The following is a 7,127-nucleotide window of genomic DNA, read 5'->3' as shown; positions in this document are numbered from 1 at the left end:
AACACCGAAGTTCCGCGCGGCCAGCGTTCCGGATAGGATTGGCGAAGTGAGGTGTGTAGGAAGCAAGTGGATTCGTTGCTTCAGCCCCAGCCCCGCGTGATCCCGGTTGCCGAAGCGCCCCACCGCCTGCCTCCTCCCGGGAGCCTGCCGGAATTCACGCCCTGCCGCTTGGGACCAGCAACCTCTGCGCGCCGGTTCTCTTGCTTTCTTTTAAATTGTGTTGGCTTTCACTATAGTGCAAGGCCCTTCATTAGTTGTATGTAGTCGCAACAGCATTTCTTAACTCTGCATTTCTCTGTGCAGCACCCTTTATCTACTCTGTCTCCTATGGGGCAGGTACTAACTTCATTGTACAGAAAAGCGTCGCTCTCAGACCATGCAATGAAGACCTGTTCGTTTCGGGGGCGGGGGATGGGGGGACGAGCGGAGGGAACAAACTAAGTCTGAGAGTTACTGACTAGTTAAAATTTTAGCAAAGTGTTGAACACTTTCAAGGTGCCAATTTCTTCCTAAGCCTTCTATCTGGAAACCTTGCATCTTCTCAGGCATCCGCCTTGAGCTTTAACCAAATGTTAGCTGCTGAGTAGACTCACTCTGATCTCATGCACAGTGGGACAAGACCACTATGATCCATAAGATTTTCATTTGCTAGTATTTGCAAGTGAATAACTGGGTTAATCATCCTTAGTCTGGAAGCTTCACTGAAATGAGTTCAGAATTAGGTGGTGGTTGTGCCTAAGGCACACTGGCTAGAAATTAAACCTGGGTCTCAGATGGAACGTGAGACTTACACAACAGAACTATTTTTCTTGATTTTTTTAAAAAGAATACTATTTTTTGTCATTCATACACATTTGTGTTCATTGTATTCCGTATAGTCCTTCATTTATATTTTGTTCCTTTATATTTTGAGGGTTTCCCCCCCTACCCTACAACAATCCCACCAACAGTTACTTTGATAAAAGCATGTAAGCCAGCTACTCACGCTTCATCCCCTAATATCTCTCTTTTAGATAGCCAATTGCTGATTTGCCCTTACTTAGCACCATGATAGATGGAGAAGAGATTGAGATTGTTAATAATTTCATTTGCTTTGCCCAACAGTCAACACTTTTGGCACCAGCTGTCAGGAAATCAAAAGATGAGTTAGGAAAATCTGCTGTCCAAGACCTCTCCAGAATGCTAAAGAGCAACAATGTCAGTCTGGAGACTAAGGTGCTCCTAATCCAGGCCATGTTCTTTGCAGTTGCTTGCTATGAATCAGCTGGAAAATGCCTTAGAGTTGTGGTGCTGGAGAAGCGTATACCATGGCCTGCCAAGAGAATAAACAGGTTTATCCTAAGGAGTGAAACTAAGTTGTTCCTTGGAGGAAAGGATTTTGACGTTCCATCTGAAAGACTTTGGGCATGACCCAGGAGAAGATGGATTGACACAATAACTAGGGTTATTAATATTAATATTAATATTAATATTAATAATGGGGTTATGTATGTCAGAGGTGGTGACATTGGCTCAGGCTAGGACAGAGCCATTATGCATAGTGTCGCTATGAATCCCAAGTGACTCGACAGCACAATACATTAAACCAATACTCTGAGTAAACAAGCACATCTCTTTCGCTAAAGGATCTTCTGTTCAACTTGGAAATTTTGAACACCTGCATCCATCAAAGCAAGCCATCAGGTTGCAGCAATCAACCCTAGTTCAAAGCATGGATCATTTTTTCATCTGGTTTGGCTCTGGCTAATCCATGCCCAGCTATCTGTGGCTAAGTTTAAATGGGCATCAGCTGCAAACTCAGACGTCCACATTCTCATTGTGCTCCAGAGTTGTTCATCACCTCACTCAGCTCTAGCCCCCACATGGGACCAAGTCAAGTCAACAGGCCAGGGGTCCTCATGAAGCCCTGTTCCTCAAGTCAACAACCCATCTCTGCTTATCCATGCATCTGTCCAAGCTCGGCCTGTTTCTCCTTTGTATTCCACTTCCACTCCTGTGGATCCAAGTGCTCACAATGAGTGAGCATCCTCTAACCGCAAGTCTCAGAGGTGGTGTCTGATTGATACCAACTTTACCCTGCCTTACAGCTAAACTCGTTTTACCCTTACCTACTTAATAGGAGGTCTTTGATACAACTTTATTCAAACTGCTTCTAAACTCTGGAATATTTTCTTCCTCACCTTCAACCCACATACTACCATCTTCTTCACCGTGTGAATCAAGAGTGAATTCCTGCAGTCAGGAAAAATGGCATCTCTGTCTCAACTGTTCCCAGCACAGAGTAAGGTCTGAAGTTGGCCTTCTTTAGTCAGTTTGCCTTATGTTGAAGGCCTGTCTGAATCTTGCTCTGTAGGCCTAACATTGTTGATTTCTCAAGGATATAAGGATGGATCCTGTTCAGTCCAACCTACAGATTCTTGCCTAGAGACTGCTCTGTGCTGGAAACAGTGTGGCAAATATTGATAAGATGTTTGAGCGAGCCAGCCTGTACCTGTCTGAGTCCCTGCATTCTGCATATGTATACCTGCATGTGGTTGCCTCTCATCCCTGAGAATTCAGTTCACATGCAGACCTCAGAAACCTTTCTTGATGCACCTTCATCCTTCTAAATTCTTTATTACATTATTGTTTTATTATCTTAAAAAATCACTATTTCCTTGTTTACATACAGACTTCCATCCCTTTCCCCTAAAAAAGGTGCTCCAACAGAATGTGGAAATTATTGAACCATATAATCAACATCACAAGCAAGTAAAATTTTGCCAAAGATTATGAAAAAATAGAGCAGTGTGTCCATTTTGGAACTAATTGCCAGTTCAGAAATTCAAGCCGACTTCAGAAGAGGCCATAGAACAAGGGATTTCACTGCTGATGTTAGATGGGTCCTTCACTGAAAGCAGAGAGTAACAGATGTTTACTTCTGTTTTATTGACTATGTAAAGCCATTTTATTGCATGGATCAAGTTAAATTATGGATAGCATTGAGAAGAATGGGGATTCCAGGACAATAATGTTCATGCAAAACCTGAAAATAGACCAAGAAGCATTCATTCAAACAGAACAAGAGGATACTGCATGGTTTAAAATCAGAAGGTTGTGTGTCAAAGTTGTGTCCCTTCTTCATACCTATTCAATCATTATACTGAAGAAATCATTTGAGAAGCTGGACTATATGAAGAAGATTGTTGCATCAGATTTGGAGGAAGAAGACTCAACCTATGATAGGCAGATGACATAACCTTGCTTGCAGAAGGTGATGATTTGAAGCACTTACTGAAGATCAGTGACTATAGGCTTCAGTATTACAGGATGACACCTCAACATCAAGTAAACAAAAATCCTCACAACTGGTCCAATAGGCAATATTTTGATAGAGAAAAGATTGAAGTTATCAAGAATTTCATCTTACTTGAATTTACAGTCAACTTTCATCATAGTAGCAAAAATAAATAAAGGGAAAAGATGTGTTGTATTGGGCAAACCTGCTGCCAGGGACCTTTTTAAAGTGCTAATGAGGAATGGTGTCAGTTTAAAGTGCACCTGTCCCAAGCCATTGTAGTATCAGTTGCTTCATATGCATGTGAAAGTTGGACAATGAATAAGGAGGACCGAACAAGACTTGATGCCTTTGAACTGTGGTGTTAGTAGAGTACTGAATATATTCAGGGACTGCTAAAGGAACAAATCTGTCTGGGAGGAAGTTCAGCCAAGGTGTTTCTTTAGAGGCAAGGACGATATAGCTTGGCCTCATGTACTTTGCCAGGTTTGTCAGGAGGGGCTAGCCCTGGGCAAAAGACAACATGTTTGGAAAATTAGAGGATCAGTGAAAGAGTGGGAGATCCTCAATGAGGTGGATTGACAGTGACTATAACAATAGGCTTGAGCATGTTGGAGATTGTCAGGATGGCTCAGGATAGGGCAAAGTCTCATCAGTTCATGTGCTGCTATGAGTCATATTCGACTTGAAGGTACCTAATAACAGTGATGTCCGTTTGAAGACTAAAGTGTGCCTGATTTAGGACCTGGTCTTTTCCGTCACTTGTTATGAATCTGAGAGCTGAACAATGATTTTGACAGAAGAATTAATGCCTTCGAGCTGTGGTGTTGAGGAGTACTGAATATCCCATGAAGTACAAGCAGATAGGTCTTGGAGAAAGTGCAGCCAGAGTGTTCCTTGGAGGCAAAGATGCCAAAACTTTGCCTCACATACTATGGGTATGCTGCTTGGAGAGGCTGTTTCTTGGAGAAGGACATGGTGCTTGGAAATGCAGAGGGTTGGCTAAAGAGAGGAAGACCCCAATAAGATGTATTGACATAGTAACTGCAGCAACAGGCTTAAGTGTGTCAGAGATTGTGAGAATGCACAATATAGAACAAGGTTCAGATCTGTTGTTCTTAGGGTCAGTATGGGTAGTAATTGACTTAAAAGCACCTTGACAGACATTCCATCTTTCCAAGCATCATGTTCCTAAGGATCAGCCTCTCCTAGCAACATACCCAAAGTATATGAGGAGAAACTTTATCATCTTTGCCTCCAAGGAGGACTTTAGCTGCACTTTCTCCAACACATATTTGTTTGTTCTTTTGATAGTCCATGGGATCTTTAGTATTCATCTTCTTCACCACAGCTCAAAGACCTCAGTTCTTCTGTCACCCTTATTCACTGTCCAGTTTTCAGATGCATAGCAAGTGATTGGAATGATTACAGCCTGAATCAGACACACCTTAGTCCTCAAACTGACATCATTACTCTTTAATAATTTAGAGAGGTCCCTGATGGCAGACTTTCCTAGTGTAGTTGTTGTTAGGTACTGTCAAGTTGAGTACGACTCATAGTAATCCTATGAAAGACAGATCAGAACCTTGTCCTATCCTATGCTATCCTCACACTTCCTGAAATAACAGCCCACTGCAGCAGTAAATGTGTCAATCCACCTGGTCAAGGGTCTTCCTCTCCTTTGCTGACCCCCTACCTTTCTGAGCATCATGTCCCTCTCCAAGGAATAGCCTCTCCTAGCAACATGCCCAAAGTACGTGAGGCAAGCCTTCATTTTCTTTGCCTTCAAAGAGCACTTTGGCTGCACCCTCTCCAAAACATATTTTTTTGTACTTTTGACAGTCCTTGGGATGTTCACTCTTATCCAACACCGCAGCTCAAAGGCATCAATTATTCTTCTGTCATCCTTATTATCCAGCTCTCAGATGCACAGCAAATGATTGGAAAGATTATGGCATGATTCAGATGCACCCTAGTCCTCAAACTAACATCATTCCTCCTTAATAATTTGGAAAGGTCCCGAACTGCAGACTTTCCAAGTGCAATACATTGCCTTAGTTACTGACTGCTAGTACCAAGAGTGTTAATTGTGGATCAAAGTAAGATGAAGTTGTTGATAGTTTCAAGCTTTTCTTCATCCAACATGATGTTACCTACCGGTCCAGTGGTAATAATCTTTGTTGTTGTTTTTTTATATTGAGATGCAATCTATATTTAAGATTGTATTCTTCTACCTTCTGCAATAAGTGTATCTCCAGGAAGCATAAAAAGATGGAGGGAATACACAGAGACACTGTACCAGAAAAACCTGACTTGACATTGAAAATTTTTAGGAAGTACCATATGAGGAAGAACCAATGGTAATGAAAGAGAAAGGTGAAGCTGCATTGAAGGTATTTGCAAAAAACAAAAACCAAACAAAAGACCCCAGTAATTGACGAGATACCATATAACTTGTTTGAATTAACAGATGAAGCCCTGGATGCACTCACCAGTCTATGCCAGGAAATTTGTAGGACAGCTGTCTTGCCAACAGATTGGAGGAGAGGTCTATATCTGCTCCCATTCCCAAGAAGGGTGATCCAACAGAATATAGAAACTATCAAACAATATTGCTAATATCACATTCAAGCAAAACACTGCTGAAGATTACTAAAATACAGCTAGAATAGTACCTACATAGGGACCTGCCAGAAGTTCAAGCAGGATTTAGAAGAGGCTGAGGTACCAGAGATATCATTACTGATATCAGATGATCTTGGCTGAAAGTAAAGGGTACCAGAAGAATGTCTATGGTTTGTAGACTATGCAAAGGCATTTGACTGTGTAGATCATAACAAGTTATGGCTAAACTTTGAAAATTTGGAATTTCAGAGCACTTAATTGTGCTTATGTAAAACCTCTACCTAGACCAGAGGCTGCTGTGTGAACAGAGCAGGGGAACACTGTTGTTGTTGTTGTTAGGTGCCCTTCAGTCAAGTATGACTCATAACGACCTTATGAACAAAATATCTGAACCCCGTTCTATTCTGTGCCATCCTCACACTTCCTGACACGTAAGAGCCCATTGCTGCAGTCACCATGTTAATCCACCTGGTTGAGGATCTTCCTTTTCTTCACCGACTCACCATCCTACCCAGCAACATGTCCAAAGTATGTGAGGCAAAGTTTCATCATTCTTGCTCGCTGCACTTTCTCCAAGACATCTGTTTGTTCTCCTGGCTGTCCATGGTATGTTCAATGCTCTTCTCCAAAACCACCGCTCAAAGGTGTCAATTTTTCTATTATCTTTATTCATTGTCCAGCCCTCAGATGCAAAGCAAGTGATCGAAAAGACTATGGCCTGAATCAGACACACCTTAGTCTTCAAATGGACATTATTACTCCTCAATAATTTGGAGAAATCCCTAACTGCAGATTTTCCCAGTGCAATGCATCTCCTTATTTCCTGGCGGCAGATACAAAGGGTGTTAATTGTGGATCCAATCAAGATGAAGCTTCTGACAGTTTCAGTCTCCTATGTGGTTTAAGAAAATTAAGAAGGGAATGTGTCAGTGTTATATTCTTTCTCTGTAACTATTAAAACTGTTGTTGTTGTTATGTGCCATCAAGTCGCTTGCGACTTGTAGCGACCCTATGTACAACAGCCCTAAACCCTGCTCTGTCCTGTGCCAAACTGACTGCCTCTGACACACCCATCCCGATTACTCCAGTCACTGAATCAATCCACCTCATAGAGGGTCTTCCCCTTCTGCGCCGTCCCTCCACCCTCCCAAGCATGATGTCCCTCTCCAAGGACCTCTCCCTCCTTACAACATGTCCAAAGTATGTTAGATGAAGCCTCAGAATC

This window comes from Elephantulus edwardii, unplaced genomic scaffold (assembly GCF_000299155.1).
Source record: "Elephantulus edwardii isolate Elephantulus edwardi_28Jun2011 unplaced genomic scaffold, EleEdw1.0 scaffold00243, whole genome shotgun sequence".
In the NCBI taxonomy this organism is placed as follows: Eukaryota; Metazoa; Chordata; class Mammalia; order Macroscelidea; family Macroscelididae; genus Elephantulus; species Elephantulus edwardii.
The sequence above is the reverse complement of the archived record's forward strand: the minus strand, read 5'-3'. Positions refer to the sequence as shown.